The 11109-nt window shown below is 47.3% G+C and overlaps 1 pseudogene; it reads left to right on the top strand.

Annotated features, from left to right (window-relative positions):
* The first annotated feature begins 1319 nt into the window (after positions 1 to 1319).
* On the top strand, positions 1320 to 7770 carry LOC129604495 (uncharacterized; annotated as a pseudogene).
* The last annotated feature ends 3339 nt before the right edge of the window (positions 7771 to 11109 follow it).

The following is an 11109-nucleotide window of genomic DNA, read 5'->3' as shown; positions in this document are numbered from 1 at the left end:
CAGCTCGTTCGGATGCCCGGATTGCAGGACTGACTAATAAGATCTCAGCCCGTTCGGAGGAAGACAAGAGACAGACAGATAACATCTGCAGACAGACTGAACACTTGGTTACTATGGTGACAGCCTTGTTTGACAGGCTTGAGGAGATGTCATGGGTGACCCATGGTCCCACAAGAGGCGATGAAGCCCTGAGTTCTGACCGATTGGAGTATTGATCTAGACAAATTAGTCATGGATTGTTAAAATGTATTAAATTTGGCTGTGTATTACTCTGTCCCTTCTCCCTCACCCCTCCCTTCCCGGGTCCAATCTAGCTCACCAGCTGTGCCTCTATCTATCCTCTTCCCCTGTTGTGACTCCCTTCAAGGAAAACTGTGGGACTGACATGTAAACATCTTGGTCGGCCTCGGTCATACTTCTATAAACAACACCTCACTACACTGATGCAGATACACCCCCTCCCACCCCACCTTACAGTCTCACTGTCTGCTCTCCGTGTCACAGTCTCTGGCCCTGTCCCTTGTTTTATTTTGAGTTCCTTACGTTCTGCAGTGTCTGGTTCTAGTCCCTGGTTTGATTTTGAAGTCTTCCTGTTGGTCTCGTTTTGGTTCCGATCTCCGCCCTTATTTTGTAAGGACTCAGGTTTTCATCCACGTCATATTTTGGTTCCAGTTTCCATTTTTAGGTTTTATTTTGGTAGCACTCCCGGTTTCTGTTTCTGTTCCTGCTTTACTTCCTGCTACGTCACATCACAGCTGTTCCCTGTCAGTACCGGTCCTCATTATCCACACCTGCACTTCATCTGCTATTAGTTCACCTTGTATTTAAGTTCCACCTCTCACCCTCATAATTTGCCAGATCGTTGTTTGTGTGTTACTGTCATTTTCCAGTTCATTGATCCAGTCCTGCCGTATATCGTGTACTCTGTCTTTGATCGTTGATTCCGAGCCTGCCTAATCCCTGCCTATCCTGTCTGCCTTGATTATCTACCGCTGCCTGTTACCGACCTTGCCGGCCTGACCACGATCCGATGCCTGACGATTTGGTATTGTAACCCATCTCTCTTGTATGACTTTGCCTGTCCCTGATGCCGTCTCTGCCTGATCCTGTTTAAACCCCGTATGATCTCCCTTGTATGACTCTGTCTGCCTTGGACTCTGTATCTTGAATAATCCATCCTCTTATCACCATCAACGCTGTGTTGCGCTGTGCATGTGGGTCCTCATCCGTGCGATCGTGACAGAACGATCTGGCCAGACTTGGACCCAGCCAGCGCTCAGTCTCCGTCCAGGTCAGAGTCTCATTCACCTGCGGGGAATATGGAGTTTACATGCGCCAAGCTACCCAGCGACCTACGCAATTATTTTGCAATCCTCGCGGAGGATTACCGAAGGGCGCCCAACCCGGAAACCCAGCGCAGCGCTGTGGAGGTGGCGGTATGGATCTTGGAGGACGAGGACAGCGTGCTAGAGCGCCCCAGTGTTTGTCGCCTCTATGAGCGATTGTGTGCACGACTCGGAGAGTTAAGCAGCGCGCTCCGTACCACACCAGCCTCCACGCCGTCCGCTCGGATTACGCCAGCCCTGGTCGCACCGCCGATGGTTTCGGTTTCCTCCTCCCAGCCCCGTCAGACCGTCATGTCTGCACCAGCCTGCCCAGCTCCACGTTTACTCCGCTGGGAGGACTTCCTGCACTCATCCGGTCCCCCGTCCTCGTGCTCTGCTCAGTTTCCAGCCCAGCCGTGCTCTGTTCAGTCTCCAGCCCAGCCGTGCTCTGTTCAGTCTCCAGCCCAGCCGTGCTCTGTTCAGTCTCCAGCCCAGCCGTGTTCTATTCAGTCTCCAGCCCAGCCGTGTTCTGTTCAGTCTCCAGCCCAGCCGTGTTCTGCTCAGGTCTCAGCCCAGCCGTGTTCTGCTCAGGTCTCAGTCCAGCCGTGTTCTGCTCAGGTCTCAGCCCAGCCGCGTTCTTCTCAGGTCTCAGTCCAGCCGTGTTCTGCTCAGGTCTCAGCCCAGCCGTGTTCTGCTCAGGTCTCAGCCCAGCCGGGCTCTGCTCGGTGTCAAGCCCCAGTTCGGCCGGGCTCTGCTCGGTGTCCAGCTCCAGTTCAGTCATGCTCCGTTTAGGCTCCAGCTCAGCCTCGTCGCATCCGGAGTCCAGCTCAGGCCGGTCACGCTCCAGTCCCGTCGAGTCACGTTCAGGTTCCAGCCCCGTCGAGTCACGTTCAGGTTCCAGCCCCGTCGAGTCACGTTCATGCTCCAGCCTCGTCGAGTCACGTTCAGGCTCCAGCCCCGTCGAGTCACGTTCAGGCTCCAGCCCCGTCGAGTCACGTTCCAGCCCAGTCGAGTCACGTTCCAGCCCAGTCGAGTCACGTTCCAGCCCAGTCGAGTCACGTTCCAGCCCCAGCCCAGTCGAGTCACGTTCAGGTTCCAGTCCAGTCGAGTTACGCTCAGGTTCCGGTTCCAGTCCAGTCGAGTCACGTCCTGGTCCCAGTCCGGTCGAGTCCCGTTCAGGTCCCAGTCCAGTCGTGCCACGCTCAGGTCTTGTTCCAGCCAGAGGGCACCACCCGTCGAACAAGTGCTATGCACACCCGATCAGGCCCGACGTCTACTCCGTTGAGCGCGGCAGCTGCAAGCAGCCATGCCGGCTCCGGAGTAGATGCCGTCTCAGTCCCTGCCGGCTCCAGTGAGGAGCCAGAGAGCAGCACTGCTGGCTCCAGTGAGGAGCCAGAGAGCAGCACTGCCGGCTCCGGTAAGGACGCCGTTCCTGTCCCTGTCGGCCCCGTAGCGGCCGTTCCTGTTCCTGTCGGCCCCGTAGCGGCCATTCCTGTTGGCCACGTAGAGGTCGTTCTAGCCCCCGTTCCTGTCGGCCACGTAGAGGTCGTTCTAGCCCCCGTTCCTGTCGGCCATGTAGAGGTCGTTCTAGTCCCCGTTCCTGTCGGCCAAGTAGAGGTCGTTCTAGCCCCCGTTCCTGTCAGTCTCGGAGTGGCAGTTCCCGCCGACCTCCAGGAGGAGGTCGCGCCAGCTGGAAGTGCTGCCGCGATTCCCGCCGACCTCCAGGAGGAGGTCGCGCCAGCTGGAAGTGCTGCCGTTGTTCCCGTCGACCTCCAGGAGGAGGTCGTAGCTGTCGCAGTTCCTGTCGGCCTCCAGGAGGAGGTCGTTCCTGTCGCCGTTCCTGCATCAGCTCCTGGCGGCTCGGCTCCGGCCGCACCTGCATCGGTTCCTGGCGGCTCGGCTCCGGCCGCACCTGCATCGGTTCCTGGCGGCTCGGCTCCGGCCGCACCTGCATCGGTTCCTGGCGGCTCGGCTCCGGCCGCACCTCCATCGGTTTCAGGCGGCTCAGCTCCGGCCGCATCTGCATCGGTTCCTGGCGGTCCGGCCATGTCTCCACATCTGTCTTCGTCTCTGGTTCCCGCCTCGTCTCCACGTCTGTCTTCGTCTCTGGTTCAGGCCTCATCTCTGGTTCTGCTGCCGGACTGGTGGCCTCGCCCTCGGCGCCTCCTGCTGGTTGGATGGCGCTGCCTCCTGCGGCGACGTCCGCCTCGACTCCTCGGCCCCCAGGATCAGCGTCCGCCTGGAGGACATCGCAGTTTGGGGTGGTCCCCGTGGACGCTGGCCCAGCTCAAGGGCACTAAGGGTGCCACCCTGCCTCAGCGGCGGCTGAGCAGGATCTCGCCGCGTCTCCACCCTCCCTGGGAAGGAGCAGAGAGACGTTTCTGTTGTTCATGCGCTCTGGACTTGTCTCGTGGACATTCATGTTGTTTTTCTTGGTTATGAGACTCGTTTTTGTTTTGTTTTTCTGGTGGGTCTTCTGGTCTGTCGTGTTCTGGCGTGAGTTTTGTTTTGATAGGGGTTCCCGTTTTGCCCTCCCCCAGTCCGCCCTCCGCCCGCCCTGTCGGTGTTCCATGCGGGTTGTTTTTGGTTCTTGCCCTCCGCCCGCCCTGCTCGTTTTTTTTTCTTTGGTCGTCTGGAATCCGCCCTTGGGAGGGGGGTACTGTCACAGTCTCTGGCCCTGTCCCTTGTTTTATTTTGAGTTCCTTACGTTCTGCAGTGTCTGGTTCTAGTCCCTGGTTTTATTTTGAAGTCTTTCTGTTGGTCACGTTTTGGTTCTGATCTCCACCCTTATTTTGTAAGGACTCAGGTTTTCATCCACGTCGTATTTTGGTTCCAGTTTCCATTTCCGGTTTTATTTTGGTAGCACTCCCGGTTTCTGTTTCTGTTCCTGCTTTACTTCCTGCTACGTCACATCACAGCTGTTCCCTGTCAGTACCGGTCCTCATTATCCACACCTGCACTTCATCTGCTATTAGTTCACCTTGTATTTAAGTTCCACCTCTCACCCTCGTAATTTGCCAGATCGTTGTTTGTGTGTTACCGTCATTTTCCAGTTCATTGATCCAGTCCTGCCGTATATCGTGTACCCTGTCTTTGATCGTCGATTCCGAGCCTGCCTAATCCCTGCCTGTCCTGTCTGCCTTGATTATTTACCGCTGCCTGTTACCGACCTTGCCGGCCTGACCACGATCCGACACCTGACGATTTGGTATTGTAACCCATCTCTCCTGTATGACTTTGCCTGTCCCTGACGCCGTCTCTGCCTGATCCTGTTTAAACCCCGTATGATCTCCCGTGTATGACTCTGCCTGCCTTGGACTCTGTATCTGGAATAAACCATCCTCTTATCACCATCAACGCTGTGTTGCGCTGTGCATGTGGGTCCTCATCCGTGCGATCGTGACACTCCGACCTTATCTATCTGTCCTGATGAACCGAAGAAAAAATTCCAGCAAGGTTTCCACTTGTACTGTGTGCCACTGTATGTGCGTGTTTTTTATTGTTTGTACTGCAATTGCTTCCACTGTCGGACTAGCGCCGGGTAACCTGGCTGCTGATGGGAATTTCCCCGCTGTGGGACTAATAAAGGCATTCTATTATTCTATTCTATTCCATTAATCAATCAGGAGTATAGTTTTCGTCATTGATTTGATGAAGCAGACAATGTGTCTAAGGTGGTATAATCTAACAACAATCTTCAGATGTGTTATCCCTTTGATATACCAAGTTGGAAAGTGTATTGCCTTTTTGTTTTGTATGATGTCTGGGTTGTTCCAGAGAGGTGTGTTTTGGCAAAGAGTAAGCGAAGACCCATTAATTTTAAGAAAAACCCACCAGGCTGTCAGAGATGCTTTTATGCTAATGCTCTGGTAACAACAATGATGTTTGATTTTGGTGCTGATAAAGGGCAGATCTGCAACTTTAATATTTCCACAAAATGTTTGTTCAATAATCTATCCAGGAGGAGTCTGCTGGCATGGGTTTTATCCATTTGTGGACATGGTTCAGTCTATTGGCAAGAAAATAGTGGTGGAAGTTAGGTAGTTCTAGGCAGGATGGCAGGATCATCATTTTTATGGTGGCAATTCTTCCCATAAGTGAAATGGGTAAGGACTGCCATCTTTTGAGGTTGGCTTCTATTTGTTTTAATAATGGATTGTAGTTTAGATCAATAAGCTCTGATAGCCTAGACGATAATTCAATGCCCAAGTATTTAATGTTCCCTGAATGGAGTGTGGTAGAGGAGATGTTAGTCACCTTAAGGTTAAGTGGTAGCACTATAGATTTGGTCCAGTTAAGAGTATTCTGAAAGTCCTGAGAATTAATCTATGAGCCTGATAGTTGTAGGAAGAGACGTCTGTGGCTCCAGGAGAAACAGTAACACATCGTCAGCATATAAACTTATTTTATGATTTACTGATTTGGTCGATATTCCAGTAATTCCTTCATGCTGTCTTATAGCTGCAGCTAGAGGTTCAATAAATATTGCAAATAGTGATGGGGAAAGTGGGCAGCCCTGTCTTGTCCCTCTATGCAGATTAAACCTTGGTGAAATCTGGTTGTTTGTTCTGACTGCAGCGTTTGCTGAGCTGTATAATATTTGGATCCAATCTATGAATGATTTCCCAATGCCGAATTTGTGCAGAGTGGCTAAAAGAAACTTCCAGTTTACTCTATCGAAAGCTTTTTCTGCATCTAAGGAGACGATGGCTGACTCTAGTTTATGGATGGTGACATAATCAATTAGGTTGATTAATCTGTTCATATTGTTTGTTGACTGTCTACCTTTAATGAAGCCTGTTTGATCAGAGTGTGACTCTCACAACTTACTATTGCAGCCAAACCCAAGTTGTACTGAACGTCATGTGGAGGCTAGCGCTAGCCGCTAATGCTGCTTTACCATCGCGCTAGCGGCTAATGTGACTCTAGCAGCTAAAATGTGAGCTGAGTAAATGACCTCAGTCCATATACAGTTGTAGCACTTCAAAGCGACCACCTTTTTTACTGCAGTACGTGCGCATCACCAGCGCGCCACGGGTGTGTCCCCAACTAAGGATTTTTAATCCTGCAGCAAGCTGAAAAAAACAGGGTGCTAGTCTCGTTTTAACCACCAGGTGGCGCAAAGATGTGAGGTCCGACTGTTCATTTCTATCTGTGTCTGCACATTAAGCACAAAAAACTATGTCATGGTTTTGTATCATTACATGTAGAGTAGTTCATTTTTTAATGTTATAGAATATTATGCGTCTTTGCTCGCTAGTGAACGCTAGTGTTTGTTGTCAATTGCCGAAGCTGCTTTTTTACACAGTTCCCAGGCCAGCCGAGAGACACAGTCCCTCCTTCAGCCAATCCAATAGAATAATATAAGTATATAACATAAAATAGGAATCTATATTTATTCATCAATCTGTGTTATAATTTTTTTTTTTTTTTGTATTTTATGTGTATATCTGTACTCATCTTCTGGTTTGTTGATCATAAGGAAAAAATACAAAACAAACTAGATTTTCATTTTAATTCGTCCTCTATTGATATGAGCGACAAACGGAATTCAAGTGTTGTTGGATATAAAGCTTTGGTTTAAAGGTTGTTAGACGTAGAGTCTCGGTTTCGCACTTTAGAAAACAGGCCAGCTAGCCAGGTCCCTTTAGCCGGTGCGGAGCCTCCTAGCTTAGCTGCTACCAGTTCCCCGGCAGGTCCCAGGCAGCTGGGTAACGACTGGGTCATGGCTCATAAGAAACGTAGCTTTAGGCAGGCGCCCACGGTGCACCACCAACCGCTTCACGTTTCAAACAGATTTTCCCCACTCAGCGACACACCCGCAGAGAAACCCACTCTGATCATTGGTGACTCCATAGTCCGAAACGTGAAGTTAGAGAATCCAGCGGTCATAGTTAAGTGTTTGCCTGGGGCCAGAGCGGGCAACATTGAGTCTTATCTTAAGCTCCTGTCTAAGGATAAGCGTAAGTACGCTAAGATCGTAATACACGCAGGAGCTAATGACGCCCGGTTACGCCAATCGGAAGTCACTAAAACTAACATTGAGTTGGTGTGTTCGTTCGCCAAAACAATGTCGGACCACGTAGTTTTCTCTGGACCCCTCCCCAATGTGACCAGCGATGACATGTATAGCCGGCTGTCATCGCTCCACCGCTGGTTGTCTAGGTGGTGTCCTGCAAACCCTTTGTGGGCTTTGTGGCTAATTGGAGCACTTTTTGGGGCAAACCTGGGCTGATTTGAAGAGACGGCGTACATCCCACGATGAACGGAGCCTCTCTGCTCTCTAGTAACATGGCCATGTTGCTTAGTCTCCCCACTCCGTGACAACTCAGAGTGGAGCCCAGGACGCAGAGTCGCTGTCTTACACGCCTCTCGGCATGTTCTCTACAGCCCCCACCCACTCGTAGTCTTAGTTAGACTACTGTGTCTGCTCCCCGACCACCTAAACTATACAAGTCACACACAAATCAAAGAGGAGTGACTTAACAGAATTTAATAAACATCAAAACAGTTCCTCTTACAGAACAAAGTAACAGTAAGTTAATGAAGTGTGGTTTAATAAATATCAGATCTCTCTTATCTTAATCCTTGTTAATAAATGACTTGATAAGTGACCATCACATAGATCTGTTCTGTCTCACTGAAACCTGGCTGCAGCAGGATGAATATGTTACTTTAATTGAGTCGACTCCAATGAGTCACATTAACTATCATGTTCCAAGAAGTACAGGTAGAGGTGGAGGAGTAGCAGCCATTTATAAATCAGATTTATTAATTACTTCTAAACCTAAACATAGTTATAACTCATTTGAGAGCTCCACTCTGAGCCTTTCTCACCCAGACTCTAAAACTCAGAAGCCAGTTGTGTTTTGTATTGTTTACTGTCCTCCTGCGCCATATTCAGAGTTCTTAACTGAATTCTCTGAATTCTTATCTGACCTAGTTCTTAGCACAGATAAAGTCATTGTAGTGGGAGACTTTAACATTCATGTAGATGTTGACAGCAACTGTCGCAGCACTGCTTTTAACTCCTTAATAGACACAATTGGTTTTACACAGCAGGTAAATGAACCCACTCATCGTTTTAACCATACCCTCGATCTTGTCCTGACATATGGGGTTGAAATTGATAATTTAATAGCTCTTCCCCAAAAGCCTCTGTTATCTGACCATTTCTTATTAACTTTTGAATTTAGCACAATTGACCTTAAAATAGCTGGAAAGAAATGTTACTATAGCAGATGTTTATCTGACAACGCTGTTGCCAGATTCAAGCAGATCATTCCATCATCTTTTGCCTCAATGTCTTGTAGATACACAGAGAACAGTCACCTTAATCCTTATGAACAGGTTGACTGTCTTGTAGATGATGCTGCAGCTTCTCTACGTACAATTTTAGACACAGTGGCTCCTCTGAAGAAGAAGACAGTGAATAAGAGGAGGTTAGCTCTGTGGTATAACTCAGAGATCCGCAGCCTAAAGCACAGGACCAGACAACTAGAAAGACAGTGGCGTTCCAATGGAAGGACAGTCTAATAAAATATCAAAAAAGGACTTTGTGCTGCTAGAAAAACACATTATTCCTCCCTAATTGAGGAAAACAAAAACAACCCCGGGTTTCTTTTCAGCCCTGTAGCCAGTCTGACTAAGAGTCATAGCTGTGTTAAGTCTACTTGTTGGAGAAAATATATTTTCATATATAATTAATCTCATTTATCTTTGGTGTTTATTCTATATCATTTAACCCATATAATAATTTATCCATTTCATTTATATTCATTTCATTTATATTCATTTATCTTTTTATGTATTATTTGCCTTTTTTATATTTTCCATTTATGGTTTGCATTGCTGTGCCTTATAACCCCGTTGACAGGTGCACAGACTTCTAACCACAAGTTTTCAAGTATTGTCATATACGAAGAACAATTTTGTCACATTTGCCATTTGCTCTGTGCTCCTACGCAGGCGTAGGGGTTCAAAACCACAAGAGGGGTTGGAGGAGTACTGCTATGCCTAATGTGTGTGTTTCTGCATGTTCAGCAATGATGTGATGATGTGATGATGGAGGCGTGTACAAGCTTCAATAAAATGTTGTGCTTTGGGGAAGTTCGTTGGAGTTGGTTGGTCTCTGAGTGAAGCGCTTACAACGCTAAGATCTCAGGCGAACTCCCCTTGGCCAAGTAAAATCTCTGGTTGGCTCTCAGTGTGCTATATTGTTCTCGTCTCTGTGTGTATCAGTGCTGTTGTGGTATTTTCAGACCCAACAATTCCCTTAAATCTCAGCAGCAATGACTTTATGAACTACTTAACTAATAAAATTATCACCATTAGAAAAAACATTCAGCAGCGACTTCTTCCAAACGACAGAAAGCACTGTCTAGATCCATCAACTTTAAATTTATTAAATCCTCTGTCTTACCTAGACAGCTTCTTCCCCATAACTCATATGGAGTTAACCCCAATAATCAACTCTTCCAAGTCGTCCACTTGTCTTTTAGATCCAATCCCAACCAGATTACTCAAAAAAGTTCTACCTTTAATCAGCTCGTCCATATTAAATCAAATCAACCAATCTTTACATTTAGGCTATGTACCACAGGCTTTTAAGGTGGCTGTGGTCAAACCTCTATTGAAAAAACCAACCCTTGACCCTGGACAACTAGCTAACTATAGGCCTATTTCAAATTTACCCTTTATTTCCAAGATTCTTGAAAAAATCGTGGCTAAACAATTATCTGACCACCTGTGTGGGAATAACCTGTACGAAGATTTTCAGTCAGGATTTAGAAAACATCATAGCACAGAAACAGCTCTGGTCAGAGTCACTAATGATCTTCTATTAGCTTTGGACAATGGTCTAGTTTCTGTCCTTGTCCTGTTAGATCTTAGTGCTGCATTTGATACAATTAATCATAATATTCTATTACAGACACTAGAACATAGCCTATACATGTCGCCTCTAGGTGAGATTATTAGAAAGCATTCTATTAATTTTCATTTTTATGCAGAGTATACTCAGCTATATATGTCCTTGGAACCAAATGAAACAGATCAACTAGTCAAAATTCAGGGTAATTTAAAAGACATAAAATCCTGGATGTCCCAAAACTTCCTTCAACTAAATTCAGATAAAACTGAAATTCTTATTGTTGGGCCTAAAAATCTGAAAGAGACACTATTGAGTCAGATAGCCACCCTGGATGGCATAACATTAGCTTCAGATTCTACTGTGAGGAACCTTGGTGTCATTTTTAACCAGGATCTCTCTTTTACATCATACATTAAACAAATCTCCAGAACCGCCTACTTCCATCTTAGAAATATAGCTAAAATCAGAAGCATCCTCTCTCAGAGTGATGCAGAGAAACTGATCCATGCATTTGCTACTATGGTGGAAATTTTCCATAAAGAAGTAGATGAGAGAGAGTTGTCCTTTTGTGCGATTTATTGAAATAATAAAGAAAATAAAAATAATGGGGAAAGCAAATAAAAAGCATGGATGTTGATCGTGCACATCAACAAACCAAAAACCAGCTAGGGAGATCAGTTCACACACCACGGAGGTGTGATGCAAAGAGCCCACGATCCTCAAGTTGCTTCTGCCTTTTAGCTTCTCTGTCCGACTAGGGTGGAATGTCTTTCTAACCCAATCAAATTACATGCACCATCTCCTCCCTGTCGCAGTGTGTGTGAAGATATTTACATTCTCACACCTGCATTGCTGACGTCCAACTATCTGTGAGAAAGGAGCACCAAGTCTCAACAGACAGAGACACAACTC

This window comes from Betta splendens, chromosome 8 (genome assembly GCF_900634795.4).
Source record: "Betta splendens chromosome 8, fBetSpl5.4, whole genome shotgun sequence".
Taxonomy (NCBI): Eukaryota; Metazoa; Chordata; class Actinopteri; order Anabantiformes; family Osphronemidae; genus Betta; species Betta splendens.
This window is presented reverse-complemented; position numbering and strand designations above follow the sequence as displayed.